The 24,245-nt window shown below is 39.6% G+C and overlaps 1 non-coding gene across 1 annotated transcript; it reads left to right on the plus strand.

Moving 5' to 3' along the window:
- The first annotated feature begins 10,578 nt into the window (after positions 1–10,578).
- On the plus strand, positions 10,579–10,715 carry LOC136404694 (small nucleolar RNA SNORA8). Its single transcript, XR_010751405.1, has one exon. It is a non-coding gene; the product is annotated as a small nucleolar RNA SNORA8 (small nucleolar RNA).
- The last annotated feature ends 13,530 nt before the right edge of the window (positions 10,716–24,245 follow it).

Consider the following 24,245-nt stretch of genomic DNA (forward strand, 5'->3'; position numbering starts at 1 on the left):
AGAAAGGAAGCATTTGTTGTTGCGCTCAGTCGTGTATTTTTTGGCTGCTAGTGGAGGCACCTACAATACTCGGGAAACACAAAGTTTGAACCACCAGTATGGCCCTCCAACTGCTGGGCATCGGGGTTTGTAAAATTTCTGCCTTGCTGAGTGACTTGGTGAAGAACATTTCTTCTAATCTGGCCTCCATCACCTTTGGAGTGACTGAATTTGTAGGAAGTTTAATTTTATGTTGATACTGACCTTGGTCCTATTATCAGGGCTTTTGGGAATATGTTTAGTTGCTCACTGACAGAAAATTCGTCATTAGGTTTGGATTAGATATCTGAGTGTCCCTTTCATCTTCCCCTTTCCAGGCTAAATGTCTTAACTCCAGGTCCCTTCCAATGTACTTCCTGGCATGGGTTTGTGTGGTCTTTAAAGGGACACTTAACAGTATATAAAAGTTATCTTATCAACTACACTGCTGACACAAAATTAGGGGATATTTTATTGCTTCATATTCATTTTGAAATATTCCTTAATTTTTGTGAGCAGTATATTTGTTTATCTTCTATTTCCTTAAACAGTCATGTGCATATGAATAGGGACCTTGTGTGGTGTGTTCATCATTTATCCCCAGCACCTTCCAGAGACTGAAAGGTAGTAGGCGCTCAGTAAACATCTGATGGTGAATAGTTTCTAGTTTCTAGCCCCTCGTCATCTCAATGGAACTCCCACAAATGCACTAGTTTGCCTACAGCCTGACTAATATGCAGTGTTCAGTGTGGAATATAACACTCTGTCTTCATTAGGACCCTCATAGAATAGAAGAGGTGGTCGCCAATTTGTTCTAGATCACTATATTTATACTGTGCACCTCAACATTGCACTGGCTTTTAGGGGAGCCACATCACATTGTCACCTATTTTGGTCATCTCAAACCATTAAGTCATTTTTTATGAAATATTTGCTAAACTGTATCTTCCTGTTCTGCAATAGCATTGCTGTATTATTGTGTTTTGATCCTTAGTTCAGAACTTCACATATATGTTTGCTAAATTTAGCCGAATAAATGTCTGCAAGCTTTTGCTCCTGATTCTTTTGTCCAAACTTCAGTTCTTCTGGCTTTCTATCCTCAATATAATCAATGACCCTGAGGCCAGCCTTTTATTAGCACCCATGTTGCTGTCCTCAGAGCCAGGCACACGGCTTGGCACCTGAAACATACTCAGGTCAATATTTTTTTTTTTCTTTTTTTTTTTTTTTCATTTTTCTGAAGCTGGAAACAGGGAGAGACAGTCAGACTCCCGCATGCGCCCGACCGGGATCCACCCGGCACGCCCACCAGGGGCGACGCTCTGCCCACCAGGGGGCGATGCTCTGCCCATCCTGGGCGTCGCCATGTTGCGACCAGAGCCACTCTAGCGCCTGAGGCAGAGGCCACAGAGCCATCCCCAGCGCCCGGGCCATCTTTGCTCCAATGGAGCCTTGGCTGCGGGAGGGGAAGAGAGAGACAGAGAGGAAAGTGCGGCGGAGGGGTGGAGAAGCAAATGGGCGCTTCTCCCGTGTGCCCTGGCCGGGAATCGAACCCTGGTCCTCCGCACGCTAGGCCGACACTCTACCGCTGAGCCAACCGGCCAGGGCCCAGGTCAATATTTATTGGGCACATCTCAGCGTCAATGTTGAAAGACATGACTTTTACATGTTTTAAAATTGTTATTTAACATGTAAAAATCCCAGAATACTTTAGCTTTCTTCCAGAAAAATCTTTCCTTTGGTATTAATGCCAATGTATTTGGCTTCAGTAGATTTTTCTCCTTTTCCGTCATAAGGAAGGTTTCAGGATACTTTGCTGCCATAGATACACTGTGCTTACAATGTAGGAACTATTTCAGTAAAACGTGAGTTTCCCCATAGGTCCAAATCCACTGGACACTCTGGTGGGGGAAAGACACTTTTCAGGTGTCGCAGCAGATCTGGGAATGTGGGGGGACATTGGAGAAGCAGCTATAAAAAGCTCAGAGGGTGTGTTTTCAAAGTTTATTTATGGACTACATAAATTTTCATTTTGTTTCGAAAAGCATCACATATCCAGTGTCTATTCAAAATATACCCATTGATGATTATAATCAGAGATGTTCAAGACGATGCCTCTGTCCCTTCTTTAAACTGGAGGATCGTTTCTGACAGACCGCTCATCCTAGATTTGGGCCAAGAGGATGCTGAAGGGAAGAAGCAGGAAGTGAGGCTGGGGCTTACTATGCACCACATCCCCTTCTAGGGCCCCATTTGGCTTGAGCACATGGGTTATATCAGCACTACTTTTTCTCTGTGCCATAGTAATGATTCTGGAACGTTATAAAAGGCCTTCTTAAGGTTTCAGTGTCCTTAATAACACAGAGCATATGGTAATAGACCAAGCCAATAGCTCCTTTTAACGTAAAACAGTATGGTCCTTCCGTCTTAAACTCCTCTGTCCAGAATCCATTGGCATCAAAAGCCACATTTCCTCCATGATTTATGGCTGCCTCTTCTTTGTGGATTTTGGCAAGAAAAAGGGAACTGAGATTTGACTATACATGAGCCAACTCATGTGAGGCTTATAGTGTCATTTTGTTCAAGCTAATTTGAAGAAGCTGTCACTTTCCTCCAATCTGTGGCAGTTAGTACAATTCCTATCACATCTTTATTATCACATTCTTATTCTCCTTGGCCTGTAAATCAGGAATGGATCAAAATGGAGACAGGTCACAAGAATGTTATTTTTTCTCATATAGAGATCTTACTGAAAAATGTTTCCAAAATTTTATTTATTTTTTCTTTGTAAGTCATAAGAAAGTTTCTCCTCTCGCCACTCCACATCTCTCCCCTCTTTTTTCTCATTAGAAATAGTCAGAAAGACATGAGCAGCTTAGTGTCAGAATATCATTATAAAGCAAATTACTACTAAAATTAGCAAAAGGATAACCTCATAGTCTTAAAGAGGCCCTGTCTTGTGCTGTGTTGAATTTATCACTGGAAAATAACTAAGCTATCGAAGAAGAGTTTTCAATGATGTAATTTTTCACAGTCCTTCCAGGACGGGGACTGAGTTTGGCTAATTCAAAGAGTATGTTGTTTAATGGTACCAGATGCTTCGATAAGTACTATTTGAATAAAATAATGAAGACTAATAATAGCCCCATAAACATCTGCTGATGGTGCATTTATGGAATCAGTGAAGACACAGCTTTTCTATTTCTCCACCAGATGGCAGAAGAAGGGCCTGGTTATTGAGCTTTTTTGTTGTTGTTTTGTTTTGTTTTTTTTAGGTATTAAATATGAGATGATATCAAGATAGGAAATAAATGCTTAAATATAGTGCTATGATTTTATTTTTATTATACTTCCTACATGGAAATATCTTGAAATAAGTCAAGGGTTGTGGAGAATTCAGATGCTAGGTTAGAGGATAAAAATTAAGCCAGGGATTACAGACCCAGGGATGTGTTCATCCTCTTTCTGATATCTTAATGGAATGAGCACCAGGGACAGGAAAAGTGCTCAATGAAGCTTTCCCACCCACCTTCCCTCACACTTGGAAACGTAAATAGAAAACTGTGTGGGTGTGAGGTTTGCTCTTTATCCAACGCGAAGATGGTTCGAGGTCTTATAAGTATTACATTCTCTACGACTATGTAGTGTTACTGTAGAGAATCAACCCTTATAATTCATCTCCCAGGATAAAGTATAGGAGGAAATAAAAAAGGTTAGTCCAGGACCCAAGGGCCATCAGCCAACAAAAAGGAAAGTTTGAATTCTTACAGCCGGTAAATGTTTAACGGCTTGGCACTGTCTAGCATGGCCCGGGTTTATTTACCAAGTTCTTAAACAAACTGGGGGAAAATATTTTATTATTCCTGCATAAATGCACTTAAAGGAAAAAAGTGTTTCGGTAGGAAAACAACTTCATTAAATTTTATTCCCATTGGCAATCTCATTCACATTTAAAAAAAATGTTTCCCAAGATGTACATTGTCTTTTGAGATAAATGGCCATCCAATTACAGGTTAGAGAGAAAAGGAGTGAGTTAAAAGAGAGTGTTTTGAAAATATTCTCTTTAGGTAATAACTTACATGCTGGTAATGGAAAGTTAATTTTAAGACAGCAGATCTGGGATTTTTAACCTGTGTTGGAAAAGGCTTTTTTAGGAGGCACACACACATTTATGACATCTTATTGCAAAGACACTCCGTTTCCTGAGGCTTGGTGTTAACCTTTCCAGTCACCATGACAACGAGGACACAAATATAACATCTCTATACCATAAGCTGTGAGGAAAAATTTCCAACTGTATACATAGTATGTATAGTTGACCTAAGCATGCGAAAAAAATTTAATGCCGTTTTATTCATAGTAAATTGTCTGAGTGAGTCATAAAATGGTCATGTGTATGACTAGGAAAATGTTAGCTCATAGATGAACTAAGGGGAAATAGTGTTGGATTCCCCTTCTCTCTAGAAACTCCATCTTGCCTTCTCACGTCTCCTTTCCTGATGTAAAGAATGTCATGGAAAACTTGAAGAAAATCTTTCTAAGACTTTATTTCTCCTCTTTCTAAAGCCCAAGCTTAAATAATTTATTTTTAGGCAAATCATAAACCTGGAATCTGAAACATCGCAAGCAGGAATGCTTCAGCTCTTCCAGTTACTGACTGTAAATTGCTGTCCTAAAAACCCTTCTAAAGGTTCGCTCTGCATCCTGAGAGAAGCCAGAGGCTGAAATTTCAGACCTGTGTACCTCTGCTTGCCCGCCAGGGCGCTCCTCGCTCAGGTTCCACAGAGAAGTACATCCTGAACTTTGAGTGACATCTGGGGAGGAACTGAAGAAGGTTCCTGCTCTGGTTGCCTGATGATAACCCAACTGGGGAGCTTTCCTGGGTAGTCTGAGGAGCCTCAGAGAAGCGGGAGGTGTGAACTAAGAGACACAAAGAGAAGGCCCTGCAGGGAGCCTCTCCCAGGCGCTTAATAAATGCCCTTTGACTTGACTGAGTGATCAAAGCATGGTGTTAGTGTCAGGCAGGCTTAGCACTGTAGCCTGTGAGTGCCTTTGGCAACCCAAATCTTAGTTTATTTGGGAAGGGGGAGCTGAATTGTTGAATTGTCAGAAGGGATGCTGCGCTCTTGGGCTCAGTGTGAATGGACAGCGACAGTTCTTGCTTGGGTCACATTCTTCTGTCAAAACCTGAACTGAGTGCTTGCCCTGTGAGACAGGGTCCTGGGTGTATTTCTGAGACTCTGTGGGAGTTGCTGCAACTCAGCTCTTCAGTTCTCTGATGTCTGAAAGGAAGAGAGAAGAATTAATAGTAAGAAATAATGTTTCTGTACAAAATTGTACTCATAATATTGCACAGTGCTATAAAGAAAAAAAAGTTAAATGGTCTTTGTAAAAATGCAAAGTCCTTTTCTCCAAAAAGTTCTGCCAGCATCCATCAAGGAGGCAGCACAGTGAGCAGAAAGAATGTCATTCTGTGAAGACCTGAGAAGCAAATTCAAGTCCCGACAGGGTGGGGACTGGCTGTGAGACCTGACATAGTGTCACAGCCTCTCTGCTGGTCAGTTTCTCAATGGCAAAATTAATATGCTGATCTAGAAGATCTTCTAATGCTTTATTATTCTAGAGAGAATTAAAAAAGAAATTGAGAGCCTAGAACCCTTGGAAAGGTCAGTATTATTTCTGGCTTCCCCAGGTAACCCTCCAGACATTTTGAAAAAGAGGACAGGCGTTTATATTGACAATTTCCAGTTGGGTTTGGGAAATCAGAACAAAAACCAATACATTTTACATGCCCAGAAGCAGGCCCCAGGTGAGAAGGCGAGGAAGGCACTCTATACAGTTAACTGTCTACCCATCTCACCTCTGCCCCTCACCTGCCCTGGTCATCCGCACAGCTGTCCAGGGGTACCATTTGGAAAGGCCAGCAACCAAACAATCATGTGTATGAAGGGCATGCTGCCCTGTGCCTAGTGCTCCTGTCATTATAAAAAATAGAAAGAACTTGAGAATTCCATTTTGGGAAATAGTAAATATCCATGCTTTTGACATTTGCTGCTGTTTCCATGATAGATCTTTCTAAACAGGAGAAAAAAACATTGCCAAAAGATTAAAATGTAATCACTTTGAAGGATCAAAAAAGGATAAGAAAGTATTAAAATTGGGGATAGGGTGGAAGAAAAAAAGCAAACGGCTTTTCTGGGCTCAAGGTAAATAGACTTCTTTTGGTATTAAATTGGTATTAAATGGAGAAGAATAGGCATTACCATTGGTTCCTCAAGTCCAACTTTCAAGACTTTCAACACTCTCAAGACTTTTACAATGAGAAAAAGGTCATGTATGTACACACACAAATGTAACCTGTGTACACATACCTTTTATATCCTCCGTTAGAAGCCCAATAAGCTCTCATCTTCTCACCCGCAGGCTCCTTTCTGTTTCTGCACCGTAAGGCACGAGCCTGGTGGAGTGCGACGGGCAGTGGAAGTGTGCAGGACTCTCTACTGGGTGTTCCTCTTGGTGTGGACACTCCCTTCCTGCTGCCCTGTGCTAGTGCACCCATTATTACAATATTGGGACAAAACTTGAGGATTCTAACTATGTGAGGAAATTGAAATGCCCACTCTTTTGATTTGCTATTGTTTTCATGACAGATCTTCCTCATATGGAGAAAAGAACATTTTTTAAAAATCAAAATTTAATCGCTCTGAAGGATCAAAAAAGGATAGTGGCTCTAGGAAAGTATTAAAATGTAATAATACTGTATGCATCTAAAATTGTTTGTAACATTTCTGAAATTCCCCAAGTACTTTAAATTGGCTTAAAGTCTGATCTTCTTGTATTTTTTTCCTATCGGCACAGATTTCAAAGAGCAAATATTTTTTTAACTCTTTGGCGATACAATAAAATCTGTATTCATTGATAGAGATTATTGTTGAATGAGGCATTTTATGCTGAAGAGGTGATCACTATTTTGTCATAGAACAGAGAGAAGCTCTATCATCTATCTGTCATCTATCTATCTAAATCTTCATTCAGGAAATATTCCTCTCTGCCTTCCCCATATTTTCCAGTTACTCACTCAGGATTATAGTATCATCAATCTATTTGCAAATTCTTTCTATAATTCTTAAAAAATAATTGTTTCCTGTGGTTTTTTAAAAATTATTATTTTAAGATTTTATTTATTCATTTTAGAGAGGAGAGAGAGAGAGAGAAGTGAGGAAGGAGCAGGAAGCATCAACTCCTATTTGCCTTGACCAGGCAAGCCCAAGGTTTTGAACCAGTGACCTCAGCATTCTAGGTTGACGCTTTATCCACTGAACCACAAGACCTTTCTATAATTTCAACATCAGTTTTGGTGCTTCTCCTCGAAACTGTTGTGAAATGATTTGTGATGGCTGTTCATCTGTATCCCAAAGGGATGTTGCTCCTCAGCCTAAACAGACAAGACTGGAGATCCAGTCGAGATGACACAGGTGGCTGCCACCACACATACTACATACATTAGCAGCAACAACAAAATAAACTCCCTTCTTCTGTGCTCATCTTGGGTTCCCCTTTTTGATCCTCCACCAGTTCAGTTAGAGATAATTACAAAAATGGGATGAAATAAGAATAGGATAAAATTCCCACTCTTGGTCATACCTTTATATACGGCAACCCATGATCAATTATTGACAACTGTGAATGAGTTTGTCATAGTGTCTGAGCTCTAACAAGAGACAGATAACTTGTTATGGACCACTGTGTACCTAAAAGGGGAATGAAGGATGTTAGCAGAACAATTGTGTAGAGAGGAGAGCATGGAGAGAAAGAAAGAGAGAGGAGGAATGGAAGAAAAACTTCCCAGGAGCATATGGAGTCTAATATGACAGGATCCAAATCCTGGCTTCTTCAGTGAATGCTTCTTTTGTATGCTTGACTATGATGAAACTAAATCAGAAATCAGTAACACAGAGAAATCTGGAAAATCTTCAACTATTTGGAAATTAAACAGTACACTTCTAAATAACCCGTGGGTCAAAAAAAGAGACCACAAGAGAAATGAGAAAATATTGCAAACTATTTTAAAAATGAAAACAAACAAAAGAAAAACTTATGGGATATAGTTAAAATAATGCTTAGAGGGAAACCAACAGTTTTAAATGCTTATGGTAAAAAGAAAAAAAGATTTAAAATCTATAATTTAAGTTTCTATCACAAGAAGCTAAGAAAAGAAGAGCAAATCAAATCCAAAGGGAATAGAAAGAAAGAATAATAAAGACCTGGATGGAAATCAGTAAAATGGAAACGACAAAAGCAATAAAGAATTTCAATTACACTAAAATTTGGTTATTTGAAAATATCAGCAAAATTGATAAACCTTTACCTTTCCCAGTTAAGTAAAAACAGAAGTAGACAGAAATTATTACCAAAATCAGGAATGAAAGAGATACATTAACACGGATCATGGAGAAATGAAAACAGCTATAAAGGAATATTATAAACAATTTTATGCTAACAAATTAGAAAATTTAAATAAAATTTATTGACATATTAATAGACAAATTCTTAGAAATTACTAAAACTAACATGAATAGTAAATCTGAATAGATCTATATCAAGTAAAGAAACTGAATTACTATATAAAATTCTTTCCATATAGAAAATTCAAAGCCCAAATGACTTTACTGGTAAAAACCTATTAATTATTTAAGGGAAAAATAACACCAATTATATACAAACTCAGAAAATAGAAGAAGGAATATTTTTTAACTTATTTAATGAGGCCAGAATTACTTTACTCTAATATCAAAGAGAGACAGCTATCACAAGGAAAGTAATAAATGATACTATGAATTATACCCCTCATGAGAATAGAAACAAAAAATCCTAAGCAAAACATCAGCAAATCAAATTTATTAATGTGTGAAAAAGATTGTAAACAATGAAAAAATGCATCTGCAAGAGTAAAGTTCAAAAATCAACTAAAATAATACATTATATTAGGAAGATAAAGGGCAAAAACCATAAAATCATCTCAATAGTTGCACAAAAAAACATTTGAATAAAGTCCAACACCCATTCATGTTAATAACTCCTAACAAGCCAAGAAGAAAAGATAACTTCCTTAATTTAATGAAAAAGGTATCTATTTTAAAAACCTCACAATTGATATCATTCTTTGTGGTGAAGGTCTAAGTTTTTCTTTCTGAATTTGGGGAAATTCATTGTATTAGAGCTTTCAGCCAGTGAAATAAGGCAAGAAAAAATAAACTAAAGACATATAAGATCAGGAAAGAGGAAGTAAATGTTTTATTTTCACATGAAATGAACTTGTGTGTAGAAAATCTTCAGAAGTCTAAGAAAAAAGGCCAATAGAACTAATAATGGAGTTTAGCAAGGTCACTAGATTAATATGCAAACAACAATGTGTTTCTATATACTAGCAAACAACCTAAAAATGTAATTAATAAAAAGTTCCATTCAGGCCCTGGCCGGTTGGCTCAGCGGTAGAGCGTCGGCCTAGCGTGCGGAGGACCCGGGTTCGATTCCCGGCCAGGGCACACAGGAGAAGCGCCCATTTGCTTCTCCATCCCTCCGCCGCGCTTTCCTCTCTGTCTCTCTCTTTCCCTCCCGCAGCCAAGGCTCCATTGGAGCAAAGATGGCCCGGGCACTGGGGATGGCTCTGTGGCCTCTGCCTCAGGCGCTAGAGTGGCTCTGGTCGCAACATGGCGACGCCCAGGATGGGCAGAGCATCGCCCCCTGGTGGGCAGAGCGTCGCCCCATGGTGGGCGTGCCGGGTGGATCCCGGTCGGGCGCATGCGGGAGTCTGTCTGACTGTCTCTCCCCGTTTCCAGCTTCAGAAAAATGAATGAAAAAAAAAGTTCCATTCACAATAGCATCGAATAAACAAAATACTTAGGAAAAAAGTTTTAAGTGTAGGACTTATACATTAAAAATTACAGTATATTGCTGGAAAAATGAAAGGTAAGTGAGGAATATATCAAGTTCATGAACTGTAAAACTTGACATTGTTAAGACGCCAATTTTCCTAAATTGATCGAGAGTCAAAATAAGACTTACCAAAATCTCAGCTGGCGTCTCTTACTAGATGTCAATAAAGTGATCCTAGAAAGTCTATGTAACTGCAAAGGACACAGAGTGGTCAAAACAAGTTTGAGAAGGTAGAACAAAGTTGAAGGACTATAACTACTAGCTCAAAGTTGAACACAAAGTACTAGAGGGCAAGACAGTGTGATAGTGGCATAATGATAGACATAAAGATCAATGGTGCAGAATAGTCTAGAAATAAGCTCACATATACATGGTCGATTTATTTTCAACAAATGTGTCAGGGTAACTCAATAGGAAAAGATAGCCTTTCAACAAATGGAACTGAAACAATTGAGTATTCATTTAGTACTACTATTAAATAATAATGATAACTTTAATTTGATGGTAGACTTGAATATTAGAGCTGAAACTATAAGATGTCTAGAAAAATATACAGGAGGAACATCTTTGTGATCTTGGGTCAGTAAATATTTCCTTGGAATATGGCATCAGAAGCAAGCCCAGTGCCCTGCATAGTGTCTACATTCAGCCATTTGTTCCTGCTGGTGGTTTCAAACACAGTGCAATAGAATTTCAGTATCTAGCATCATTGATTTTCCTGGTTTTGTGCATGCTAACCTGGTATTTTTATTGATACAATATTCTTATAGTTTCTTACTGTTCAGTTAGACATAATTGTCAATAGTAACTAATGCTTCTTTTTGTGTCTGAAACTGAGAAACTGTCAGGCCCATCTATTCTAATCCTAACCATGGACCTAAGGTAAATTGCTTGGAGAAATTGGGTCCCAGTGATTATAGGGGAATTTTTGAAATATGCACATATTCAAGTGGAGATCAAAGAAGCTCACTAAAAGAATTATGGCATGACTGACATGACAACTGGATCAAGCATGAAAGGGCTTAAGACTCAAACTCAGGAAAAACCAGGCGGTGGAGGGGCTCATAACATTTGAAATTCCTTAAATAAAAATTTATTAACTTTAAATAATTTTACCTATGTTATACATCTTTTTTTTTTTTTTTTTTTTTTTTAGAGACAGACAGGGACAGACAGGCAGAGAAAGAGATGAGATGTATCAACTCATAGTTGTGGCACTTTAGTTGCTCATTGATTGTTTCTCATATGTGCCTTGACCAGAGGGCGCCAGCTGAGCCAGTAACCCCTTGTCTTACCTTGGGCTCAAAACAGCGACCTTGGGCTTCAAGCCAGTGACCTTTGGGATCAAGCCAGCAACCATGGGGTGGGTCATGTCTATTATCTCATGCTCAAGCCAGCAACTGTGAGCCTGCACTCAAGCCAGTGACCTCGGGGGTTTCAAACCTGGGTCTTCAGCATCCCAGGCCGATGCTCTATACACTGCCTGATCAGGCTGTTACACATACTTTTGTAAAAAAACATTTACACTTTTTATAGGAAAGTCAGCCTTTATTTTTGGCTTAAACTTTCTCTATTATTTTCTGTGGAGGGAATTAAAAACAATTTAGGAGTTAAAAGAAAAAGCACATCCATTAAAATTTTGATAAATTGAACTTCATCAAAATCAAAAACTTTTGGTCTTCACAAGATACCACTAAGAAAATGAAAAACAAGGACTGTAAGAAGATATTTTTAAAACATTATCTGATAAAGAACTTTTATATAGAATAAATTTTACAACTCAATAAGAAGAGAAACAACCATCATGGAAAATGAGCAAATGATTTAAACAAACATTTCCCCAAAGAAGATATACAAATAGCTAATAAACACATAAAAATAGTCTCAATACCATTAGTTATCAGGGAATGCAAATTAAAATCACAAGACACACTACACACCTAGTAGAGTGACTAAACTCAAAAAGACTGATCATTGCACATGTTGGTGAAGGTGTGGAGGAAGTAGAACCTTTGTATATTGTTGTTTGGAATAAAACAGTAAGACCACTTTGGGAAACAGTTTGATAGTTTCTTAAAATGTTAAATATAAACTTACCAAACAGTCCAGCAATTCTATTCCTAGATATTTATCCAAGAGAGATGAGAACGTATGTCCACACAAAAGCATGGTCATAGTAGCATTACCCAGAATAATCAAAAATAAAAAATAAAAAGGCAACATTCACCAACTGATGAATACATGAAAATGCAGTAAATTCTTACAATGGAATATTATGCAGCAATAAAAAGGAATGGGTTATTGATACATGCAACAACACAGATGAACCTCAAACATGTAAATGAAAGGAGCCAGACACACTAGATTATGATGATTACATTTACAAATAACTTCTAAAAAAAGGACAAAATTATCAAGGACTAGGGAAAGAGCAGGGATTGACTGCAAGTAGTTCAGGGTAATTGTTTCAATTGATGGAAAGGACTAAAACTGGATTGTTTCTGAATGTTTATGGCATCTTTTTTTATAATCATCGGAAGATGGAAGCAACCAACATATTCTTCAATAAGTGAGTGTATAAATAAACTATGGTACATTTATACAATGGAATATTACTCAGCCATAATAAGGTATGTGCTATCAAGTCATAATAAACCATGGATGCATCTTAAGTGCATATAGCTATTTAAAATGAGCCAGTCTAAAAGAGCTATATAGTGTATAATTCCAACTACTTAACATTCTGGAAGAGGTACTGTTATAGAGCTAGTAAAATGATCAGTGGTTGCCAAGGGTTCAGGGATGTGGTGGAGGAAGTGCTGAATACATGAAGTGCAAGGGATCTTTTAGGCTGGTTGAAGCTATTCTGTATGATTCTGTAATTGTGGATACATAGCACTATGCATCTGTCCAAACAGCACAAACAGAGCAACTTAATTTGTGTAAATATTTAGGAAATCATTTAGGAAGTCACAGGATACTAGGGAAGAATGTAGACTATGACAAGAGAATAGTACAATGTATGAAAAAACAACCTCACTAAGGGAGGAAGGGGAAAAGTGATGACCTAAGCGATTTAGGGAATGAGTGAATTAAAGGTAAAAGAAATTATATGTAGGAAACTGTACATAAGTTGGTAAAGTTGTTTTTCATCGGGGTATTGTTTAACAATTCTGAAATTCCTCTACAATACATGTATATTAACCCTGAACAATCAAGTAAACGGATGACAGACTGTGAGAGAGAGGTTTCTCCCTGCTAGAGTAAAAGCTGACTGAGAAGCAAGGGGAGGAGACCACAGTGATCCGTGTAACAATATATTAGGGTTAGAGATAGCAATAAGAATTCATGTTTACCTCATACACTGTTGGTGGGAATGTAAAGTAGTACAACCATTATGGAAGAAAGTATGGTGGTGCCTCAAAAAACTGAAAATAGAATTACCTTATGACCCAGCAATCCCTCTACTGGGTATATACCCCCAAAACTCAGAAACATTGATACGTAAAGACACATGCAGCCCCATGTTCATTGCAGCATTGTTCACAGTAGCCAGGACATGGAAACAACCAAAAAGCCCATCAATAGATGACTGGATAAAGAAGATGTGGCACATATACACTATGGAATACTACTCAGCCATAAGAAATGATGACATCGGAACATTTACAGCAAAATGGTGGGATCTTGATAACATTATACGAAGTGAAATAAGTAAATCAGAAAAAACCAGGAACTGCATTATTCCATACGTAGGTGGGACATAAAAGTGAAACTAAGAGACATTGATAAGAGTGTGGTGTTACGGGGGGAGGAGGGAGAGGGAAAGGGAAAGGGGGAGGGGGAGGGGCACAAAGAAAACTAGATAGAAGGTGACAGAGGACAATCTGACTTTGGGTGATGGGTATGCAACATAATTGAACGACAAGATAACCTGGACTTGTTATCTTTGAATATATGTATCCTGATTTATTGATGTCGCCCCATTAAAAATAAAATTATTAAAAAGATTTAAAAAAAAAGAATTTATGTTTAGCTTAATGCAAATAGAGAGGTTATATATTGAAATATTTTTAGATATGTATAAACAAATACATGTCAGCTTAGGGGTCCCGGAAGCACCAACACCTCAGTAGCAATGAGCACACTTAGCACCTAGATCAGGTGTGGCCAACAGTTTTTGCCCCCGGGCCAGATTAGAAAGAAAACTTTTTTCACGGGCCGGACAAAATATTAAAATGAAAAAATGTTAAATACAAAAATGATTCGTTTAAGTAAACAAAATTTTATTATGTAATTTGTTTATGAATAAATGTGAGTGAAAATAATTTTTAATATACAATATTATTTTAATAAAACATATTTTAATAAAAATATAATTACATACCATATAAATATCCAAATTGTATCGCAATCAAAACAATATTTAATTAATAGAATGAGCTTGAAGGGGTTATATCGCAAATAAAACAATTATTTTGTTTTACAAACAGCCTGGACATGTTTTTAGTTATCAACTGCAGCTATTGTCTATGCTACAATGCCACTTGATTCAGCACACTTGACTACAAAAATAATGAATTGTTTGACCTTGAGTGCACACTGGCAAACTCCGCCTAAAAGAATGTGGGTTTCACATTGCCGCTAAATGTCAAACAGTTCATATCGAGTACAGACAAGTACAAAAGTTGTAAATCTTTATAATGGAATTTTTTTAAAAAATAAATAAGTATCGTGAATCCATTCGAACAATTATTGGAAGTTAACCCTAGATTAGTCACATGTGGAATTCTTTTCCACATATCACTATTTTCTTAAATATCTAGATTTCCAATAATCAAAGATGCTTCTGCTTCTGAGTAGCTGAGATTTTAAAGTAGCAGAGTATATTAAAAATTTAATTGCAGGCTGCATAAACTCATTACGCGGGCCAGATGTTGGCCATGCCTGACCTAGATCATGGTTTCTAATACTATTCTCCAATAAAAGGAGCCAAGCCTCCTTGGAGAAATCGCTGACTCTAAGACACAGGTGGAAAATATACAAGATGAGCCTGGAGTATTTTATAGTGCCAGAAATTGTCCAAAAACAAAACCAAGATTCCCCCTCCCCCAATCTCATAATGAGAAACTTATTACAAAGGAATATAGGAGCCAACTAAAAGAGTTCCTGCTAAACTGGTGATGGTAGTGTATAGAGCATTGTCCTGGGACACTAAGGTCCTGGATTTGAAACCCCGAGGTTGCTCGCTTGAGTGTGAAGTTACCTGCTTGAGTGTGGGATCACAGACACAATACTACGGTTGCTGGCTTGAGCCCAGAGGTCTCTGGCTTGAGCCCAAAGATCACTGGTTTGGAGCCCAAGGTTGCTGGTTTGAGCAAGGTGTCACTGGCTCAGCTTGAGCCCCTCCCCACATCAAGGCACGTATGAGAAGCAATCAATGAACAACTGAAGTGATGGAACTATAAGTTGATGCTTCTCATCTCTATCCCTTCCTCCCTCTTTCTCTCTCTCTCACTAATAAATACTTACATACATAAAAATAAAAGAGCTCCAAACGTCCAAGGGCAGAACAATTTGGGCAAAAAATCAAAGAGAAATACAGGGTCAGGCAAAGGTAAGTTTACAGTTTTTCATCTAGAAAATAATATAATCTTTATTATATGCGGCTTAAGTGTCTGTTTGTCGCCGATAGCTTATTGGTTGCTTGTGTAACTGTACTAGCCAATGGGGTGAAGTTGCCATGGCATTCAAATAGTCCCGCCTTCTGACATGCCACCTCACAAATTGAGGTTAAAGATTGGAGCAATTATTATGCTGTTAAGAAATCTTAACACCAGAAGGGGTCTTTGCAATGGTACAAGACTAGAGGTTCTCCAATTGAAAAATAATGTCATAATAGCTAAGTCTTTGACTGGCTCCTCTAAAGGTGAAATACATGTCATTCCAAGAATTGATTTGGCTCCATCTCAAACAGGGTTGCCGTTTCAATTGAGACATAGACAATTTCCTGTAAAACTTGCCTTTGCTATGACCATCAATAAATCTCAGGGCCAAACGCTTAAGCGTGTTGGCATTTTTTTACCTGAGCCTGCATTTGGACACGGTCAACTTTATGTTGCCTGTTCAAGAGTTCATAAAAGAACGGACATAAAATTAAAAATAATTGATGGTCCTCTGCAAGGCGAGCTTAAAAATGATGGAAAGATCTACACAAGAAATGTTGTGTACAAAGAGATCTTTGACATGTGAATTAACATTTTATTATTTAAATCACCTTTATTTATTGAGCTAGCAGTGGCTCTTAAGAAATGTACCGCCAGTGGTTTCCTTCATTGCACTCTACTTTAAGCAATTAAGCAAGTAGAAGGGGGAAACCCCGTGGGGCAGTAAGCAAAGGGGTGTCCTCGCCGCCTGCCCTGGGTAATTCAGTCTGAATTAGCAGACACCTTTGCACAAATTATTTTAATTACAATTTATAATATCTAGAACAGCGGTCATTTCGTATGACCGCTGGGCTTTCTAGTTAATAAATAACAATACAAGAATAAACTTTCTTTTTCACCTACTTTTGCCCATCCCTATAGTATTGGATTATAATCCAAAATATAAAGTAAATGCCCATGAGTCCATAATGATATAAATAATTGATCAAATAAATAAATGGGGTGGAAGGGAAATATCTCACACATAGAATTCCAAATAACTTATTTAGATACTTCATCCTCTGGAGGGGCGGCATCACCCTCCTCTCCTTAAATGTGGCTGCACAGCCTGCGCTTAGTGCCTTCCTTCAGAAGAATATAGTACAAAACGGGGAGTAAAAAAATAACTTTATAGTGCAGAAATCTTACAAACTCTGCCTCAACCAGGTGATCAAGGTCAACATCAACAGTGATGCATGATGTTGATAGTATTCACTCTTAATATGATGTACTGAAAATGGAACTTTCCCTCTGTGGTCTTCCTCTCCCATTCCCATAATCCCAGTATAGTCATAACAACCAAAATCAAAATCAGAAAAATTCCAGTTAAGGGACATTCCACAAATGTGGACTCCCCCAAACAGTCAAGATCCTCAAAAACAAGGAAGGTCTGTAAAATAGTCATAGCTAAAAGGAGCCTATGAAGACAAGACCACTAAAGGTAATACAGGATCCTGGATGGATTATGGAACAGAACAAAACAAACAAACAAAAAAAACACCCCACACACACTTTAGGTGAAAACTAAGAAAAACTAAATAAATTATGTACTTTGGTTAATAATAATGTTTTAATATTGACCCATTAATCACAACAAATACACTACACTACTAATGGAAGTTTGTAACAGAGGAAACTGAGTGTAGGGGTATATGGCAACTCTCTGAAGTATCTACACAAGTTTTCTGTAAATGTAAAACTCTTCTAAAAAATGAAGTTTATTAAAAAGAGAAAATTACTTTATGTAACATTGCAAGACAGATCAGGGAAGATCTACATCGGAAAGTCCGGGGTGAAATGGACTGATACCACAGAGATGGGTGCCATTTGGCTCCGTGCGGGCTTAGTGCTGAGGTAGCAGCCAAAAAGGGTTTAGTTAGTGTTATCATTATTACATATTTGGCAGAAATTTCCATTATTAGCAGCTGAGAAAACAGACATGCAATTCTTGAACAGACCTGAGCGTAAAGTACAAATTCTTTCAGCGTTGTTTTCTGTATGCAGCTGACATTTATGGCATAATCGGCTAGCTTTTCTTTTAAGAGCTTGCAAGACATTTCTTTCAGGAAAATCTAGCTTTAATAATAGAGAATGATTTTTGATGCTCAAAACCTTCTTAACTCACTTGATGCCTAAAAGAACTCTGTGAAATAGGTTTGGTTGTTGTTATTTAGAGAAAGAAACAAGTCCAGAAAGCGTAGGTTATTTGTTTTAAATACATTTCTAAGAAGCAGTGGGATTAAAACTTAATCTTAGGTCTTGCAAATTAAAATCTAATACTCTTTCTACAACTAAATGTGTTTTGAGAAAGCCTTTGTCCTATTCTTTGGCTTCTTGTATGAATCAGATCAGATTTTAATTTCCCTGATTCCTGCTCAGCAGGTGAATGGTCATCTCTACCTTACTTGATTCTGCCTCCCCACTATGTATTAATAATTCTGCTTTTTAAAATATTTCATTTTATTTTAGTGATAACTTTAATTTCTACTTTTTAGCAAATTTCAATGACACAATACAGTGTTATCAATTATAGTCATCACGTTTGACAATAGATCTTCAGACTTTATCTTAGAGCTGAAAATGCAGCTTCAAAATTCTCATTCACTTGCCTAATGGTGAGACCTTGATTCCTGTTTTCCTGTTTCACCTTGGTTCTGACCGAAAGTGACCCCTACTGTTAGAGACAGCCCAAATGCTGTTTTCAATAGTCTCTTTGTAGTATTTTTAAAGGATCACAGAAAATAAAATACTTAAGGATTCACAGAGTTATTATGAATATCTGATTCTACCTCCTCTCTCTTTTCAGGGAGATGAGTCTTAAATGTGTCAATTCTATGAAAGGAACTGAGGGGTTGGGTCATTATTTGAATTTTCACCGTAATATTTCACTGACCTCTAAAAATACCTACTATTAAAATGGTATAGAAACTAATTCTGTAGCTGAATCCGTCTTTAACAGAAGAGGAGAAGAATACCATACATTAGAAAAACAAGCTTTTCTTCAGGATGGAACTGTAGCTGTTAACAACCTGACTGGCTCAGGTACAAGGGGACCGAGTGCGATGGGTCCAGTTCCTGTCCTTGTTGGGAGTTCTGTCAGAAAGGTTCACATTTCACACAGTAATGGTGTGGAGAGCCAGGGGAAATGGAAATGATGACTTTTGAAGTCAGTCTTTTAAATAGCTCTCTCTAAAAAAAATAACAGTATTAAAATATTGGTCACTCCCATCCTTTGAAACTCTTCTCACTTGTGTTACAGCAGTGCTGTTTTCCTGATTTGACGCTTTGTCAATTCTCATTGCCTTATGCTAATAATTCTGAATCCGAGTCTGCATGCGTCTAGGGAGCAGGGCCTGTGGCTTTGTCTCCTCTGTGTGCCCGTGCATGGAGCGGCTCTGTCTCGTGTGCCCGTGCACACGGTGGTAATGTCCTCTTGCCTCCCAGGCGGGCTGGGGAAGAGCATGGTGGCAGGGACAAGGACCTAGAGCAGGGGTCCCCAAACTTTTTACACAGGGGGCCAGTTCACTGTCCCTCAGACCATTGGAGGGCCGGACTATAAAAAACAACTATGAACAAAACCCTATGCACACTGCGCATATCTTATTTTAAAGTAAAAAAAAAAAAAGGGAACAAATACAATATTTAAAATAAAAAACAAGTAAATTTAAATCAACAAACTGGCCAGTATTTCAATGGGAACTATGGGCCTGCTTTTGACTAATGAGATGGTCAATGTGCTCCTCTCACTGACCACCAATGAAAGAGATGCCCCTTCCAAAAGTGCGGCTGGGGGGGGGGCGGATAAATGGCCTCAGGGGGCCTAATGTGGCCCGCGGGCCATAGTTTGGGGACCCCTGACCTAGAGTGAGGGAGCAGGAGACAGGCTCAGCTACAGATGCTGAGGGGTATGGGAAGATTCAGAGGGTTGGGAATAAGCCACAGACACAGGAAAGGGGATTTGGAAACAGAAAGAATGTGTTGTGGAGTTGGAGCTCAAAGCAACTTGGTAGGGAAAATATGAGAGACAGGCAGAGAAAGGCAGTGAAGACTGAGGGATGAAGTGATACTCAGAGGTCTAAGCAGACAGGAGATATAAACATTTTGTTAGCAAGTAGCAGGCTTCGCCTCCAAGGTCAAAGTTCAAAAATAAGACTGTAGTCCCTGTGGCTTGGGGACAAAGAGCTGGGCAGGCAAGAGCAAGGCAGGACTCCACAGGGGAGGCAAGAGTCAGCAAGTGGACAGACATCTCCCGGGCTGAGGGTGGGGGAGCGGGGGCAGCGGTGGGGAGTCAGTGTTTCTTGGGAACAGTTTCAGTTTGGGATGACTAAAAGCTTCTGGAGGTACGTAGTAGTGATAGTTGCAAAACGATGTTAATGAATTTACAACGAAAATGTGCTGTGTATTTTTAAATGGCTCAGATATATTAGCCCTGCCTGATAGGCTCAGCAGTATAGTGTCAGCTCAGCATGTGGAAGTCCCGGGTTTGATTCCCCGTCAGAGCATACAGAAGAAGCGCCCATCTGCTTCTCCACCCTTCCCCCTCTTCTTTCTCTCTATCTCTCTCTTCCCCTCCCACAGCCAAGGCTCCAGTGGAGCAAAGTTGGCCCAGGCACTGAAGATGGCTCCAGGGCCTCTGCCTCAGGTGCTAGAATGACTCCAGTTGCAACAAAGCAACGCCCCAGATGAGCAGAGCATCGCCCCCTGGTGGGCATGTTGGGTGGATCCTGGTCGAGTGCATGTGGGAGTCTGTTTCTCTGTCTCCCTGCTTCTCTCTTCAGATAAATACAAAAGAGAAAAAAAAGGCTCAGATGATAAAGTTTATGTAATGTATATTTTGCCTTAACAAAACATTTTCTTTTTGAAAGAAGTAAAACATTTTTGAAAGAGATGCATCAATAGCATCAGGTTTCCAGGGAGAAAACTCAGACACTAGTGACAGAGGAGAAGCAGGATTCTCAGAAGTGGCAGAGGAGGCGGAGACTTGCTCTCAGGTATAGGACAGAATGGCCTGTGCAAGGCGTCCATGGCCATACCACCCTGAACGCGCCTGGTCTCGTCAGAATGGCCTGTGCAAGGCGTCCATGGCCATACCACCCTGAACGCGCCTGGTCTCGTCAGAATGGCCTGTGCAAGGCGTCTATGGCCATACCACCCTGAACGCGCCTGGTCTCGTCAGAATGGCCTGTGCGCCAGATCAGAGCCGGGCTGGAGGTACAAGTGGCTTTGAGACAGGGTGTGGGCTGGAGCATTTTGCTGCTGTTTAAGCCCAGGAAATGGAAACGGGGCCTGAGTAGCCTCCACTGTGGAGGGACAGAAAGACTAATGAAGCTGGATACTGGACTAGACTCATCCATGCTCGTTTGCTGTGATCTCATTTTCGCCACCCGACTCCTGTCGAGTATGACAATAAGGAACATTGGCTGGGAGGAGAACCAGCCCCTACTAGAAGAAATAAATTGACAATGAACAGACTTCAAACAGAATACAGAGTTCTTAATATTTTAGGCCAACACACTAACTGGTGAACAATTCTTCCTTTTAAAAAACTCTAGGCTTTTGCACTACAAATTCATGTCTCCACAGAGTCATAAAGGATGAGAATTTGGCCCAAATGTATACTTAAATTGAATCTCCAGGTAAGTATGCTTTAAAAAGTAAAATGAAGCCACCTGTGACCTATTGAGACTGCTAATGTACTCGTTGACATAAATACCTGAAGGGTTTCCACAACAGCTGGAACATGGCTCAATGGTCTTATGTGTCTGCTGTTTAATGTACTTCTAAAGTGACTTCATGAAATGGTAACCACTGCCACCCTCGGGACCGAGGTTTTGTGTAACTCCCAGAGTCCTCACCTTCCACCACTACTGATGCAAAGGATTATTAATACTTCCTATGCTAAAGTCTTGAAGATCAAAATCAAACCCAAAGTAAGCAACCAATTGAGAGGCATGGCTTAAAAGACAGAGACAACCAAAACACCCACACGCCCCTTGCCACAGCTCTTGCAAATGGCATTTTCTAGCTCTACCCTCACACGCTCTCAAATTCTTCCCATACGGGTCCTAGCCAGGGCCAAATTTTTCCCATATGGCACCACCCAAGGGTTCAAACAACTGACCTTGGCCCTGATGAAAACCATGTGTCCAGCCTTCCAGGGTGCTGAGCCTGAGGTAAGAAAATGGCTTTCACTGCTGACCAGAAAGGCCGATTGTGGCAGATGTCACACTGAGGTTGATGGTGACCAGAGTAAAAGGATCCCATGCTGGGCTCCTGCTGCTAGTTGTGACAGACCCTGTGCTGTCCTCAAAACCACCCTTCTACTCCCTCCCCATCCCACTGCCCTGAGCGCTAGCAAGTTATTTGTCTGTTGTTTCCGTTCCCATGTTTACTGAATATCGTTTGCTGAGCACAAAAGCAGGCCCATGGTGTAGTCGCGTACAAAAGAAGACACATTCCATTCACACAGCAGTGTGCAGACAGTGAGTGAGCAACTTAAAGAGCGGGCAGCTACCTACACGATGTGTTAAGAAGGAACAAGGTGTTATGATAACAAACAAGAGTTGATGGAGTTGTCAGGAGGAGGCCTCACTCACAAAATGACATTTAGATCGAGAAGCCAAGGGTGAAAAGGAAACAACTTTAAGGAGCTGAGTGAAGAGTTTTCTAGGCAAAGGGAATAGCGAAGGCCATGAGAGGGAAAAAAAGAAAGATGAAGCATGGTACATTCGATGACCTCAAATAAACTGGAAGTGAGTGTGGCTAGAGCGGAATGAGAGAGAGGCAGAGTGGCCAGGGGTGGATGGGAGCAGTCAGGAGTGGCCAGGCTGTGCTTGGTTTGTGGGTTGTACACACATTGAAGAGCAGGGTGATGGCATGCTTTTCCCTACGTTTTGCAAAGATCATCTTGACTGCTATGCTGGGAATTAGCAGTCAATTAGCGGTCTAATTAGCAATTAGAGGGAAACACGTGCTAGTAGGAACAACAGTCGGGAGGCAGGCTGTAGTCTTCCAAGTGAGAGATAATGGCAGTTTGGAGAAGGACAGTGACACTGACAATGATTACAAGTAAATGGGAGATGTAATTTAGCATGGGGAAGATTTCCCAACAGGTTCAATATGGAGGTAGGGTAAAAGAAAAGAATTGTGATCAACTACCAAGTTTCTGGCTTGAGTAACTGGATAAATGTTGATGCATTTACTAAGATGAGGAAGATAAAAAACAGATTTCAAACGGGAAATCAAAAGTTTGCAACATATTCAATTTGATGTGCTTATGAGTCACTGAAGTGGACATTGGGTAGGCATTTGCATATACTCATTTATTTAACAAATATTTTTGAGTTTCTATTGTGCACAGGATCTGGGTCAGGTTTTGGGGGTAAGACTATAAACAGAACAGAGATGGTTTTGACTTTATGAAATTTGCAAGCAAATAGGACAAGTGACCAAGCACGATATACATTTACTGATGTAGAAACCCCTTTGGGAGGAAAGAACAACGGAGCTGACAATCGGGTGGCAAGGTTTCCCACAGAAGGATATTTAAACTCAGGTCTGAACTGTAAATGAAATTAGCTCAGAAGGAGGAAGCATTTCAGGCAGAACACGTGCAGAGCGTGTGTAGCGGCCCGGAGGTGGGAGAGATTAGGTCTTTATAGAAATGAGTCTTATAGTGCTAATTCTTTCTCCAGAGATTCTCAGTCCAGATGGAAACAGCCTGTAATGGACGGGTCCCACTAGTTCTCCAGAAAGAGGGTCAACAACTTACGCTTTAGCCAGGACTCCTCCTACACTATATTTAAAGGATCTAAATTCATTCTTTCAATTAACAATTTCTTGAGTACCTAACTATGGATTGTGGAGCATTAGAGGAACATTTTGCTTTTAAAAGAGAATGTCTCACTCACTAAAGGAGTAAAAGGGGTTATATTAAAATTATGTATAAAGAATTATGGGGAAATTAAACAAGGAGAGACTGACTCATACTGGAGCCACAGAGAAGACTTTACAAAGGAAGAGGAAGAAGAAAGAAATACTAACACTGACATCAGCATGTGAGCACATAAAAAAACACATGGGCAAGAAAGAATTATGTGCGCGGGAAATGGCAAGCAGTTTGGGAAAACAAATTCTTACAGACTTGGTTTATAAAATAGACATAATAATACACTCTCTTGAACACAGGGTCCTCTTCCTTAGAGTTAAGAAGACTCTCTGCATTTAGCAATAGCTGTGATTTAGTAACTGGCCAATTTCTCAGAGGAGATAACCTAGTATTGAAGGCTAAGCAAACAATCCAACGCCAGTGGCTATAGAGTAAAGAAAGAAGGTACCCCCAGGAGCTAAGCTGAAGATAACACAGCTTTCCTCTCTCTTGCCACATTTTGGCTGCCTTCATGGGTAGTCCAGGAGTAAACAGAACAGAGATCTTTTCCTTATTAGGAAACACAAGTCATTCACTTAGCACTCCCTCTGTCCCCATCCCCACAGAAAGACACTTGGCCCTTTGGTAGGTCTCCATATTCCCTACCCCAACCCCCAAGAGCAACATTAGAGCATCTGCCACTTGGCAAGTTTTAAGCA

The sequence above is a fragment of the Saccopteryx leptura genome, chromosome 4 (assembly GCF_036850995.1).
Source record: "Saccopteryx leptura isolate mSacLep1 chromosome 4, mSacLep1_pri_phased_curated, whole genome shotgun sequence".
In the NCBI taxonomy this organism is placed as follows: Eukaryota; Metazoa; Chordata; class Mammalia; order Chiroptera; family Emballonuridae; genus Saccopteryx; species Saccopteryx leptura.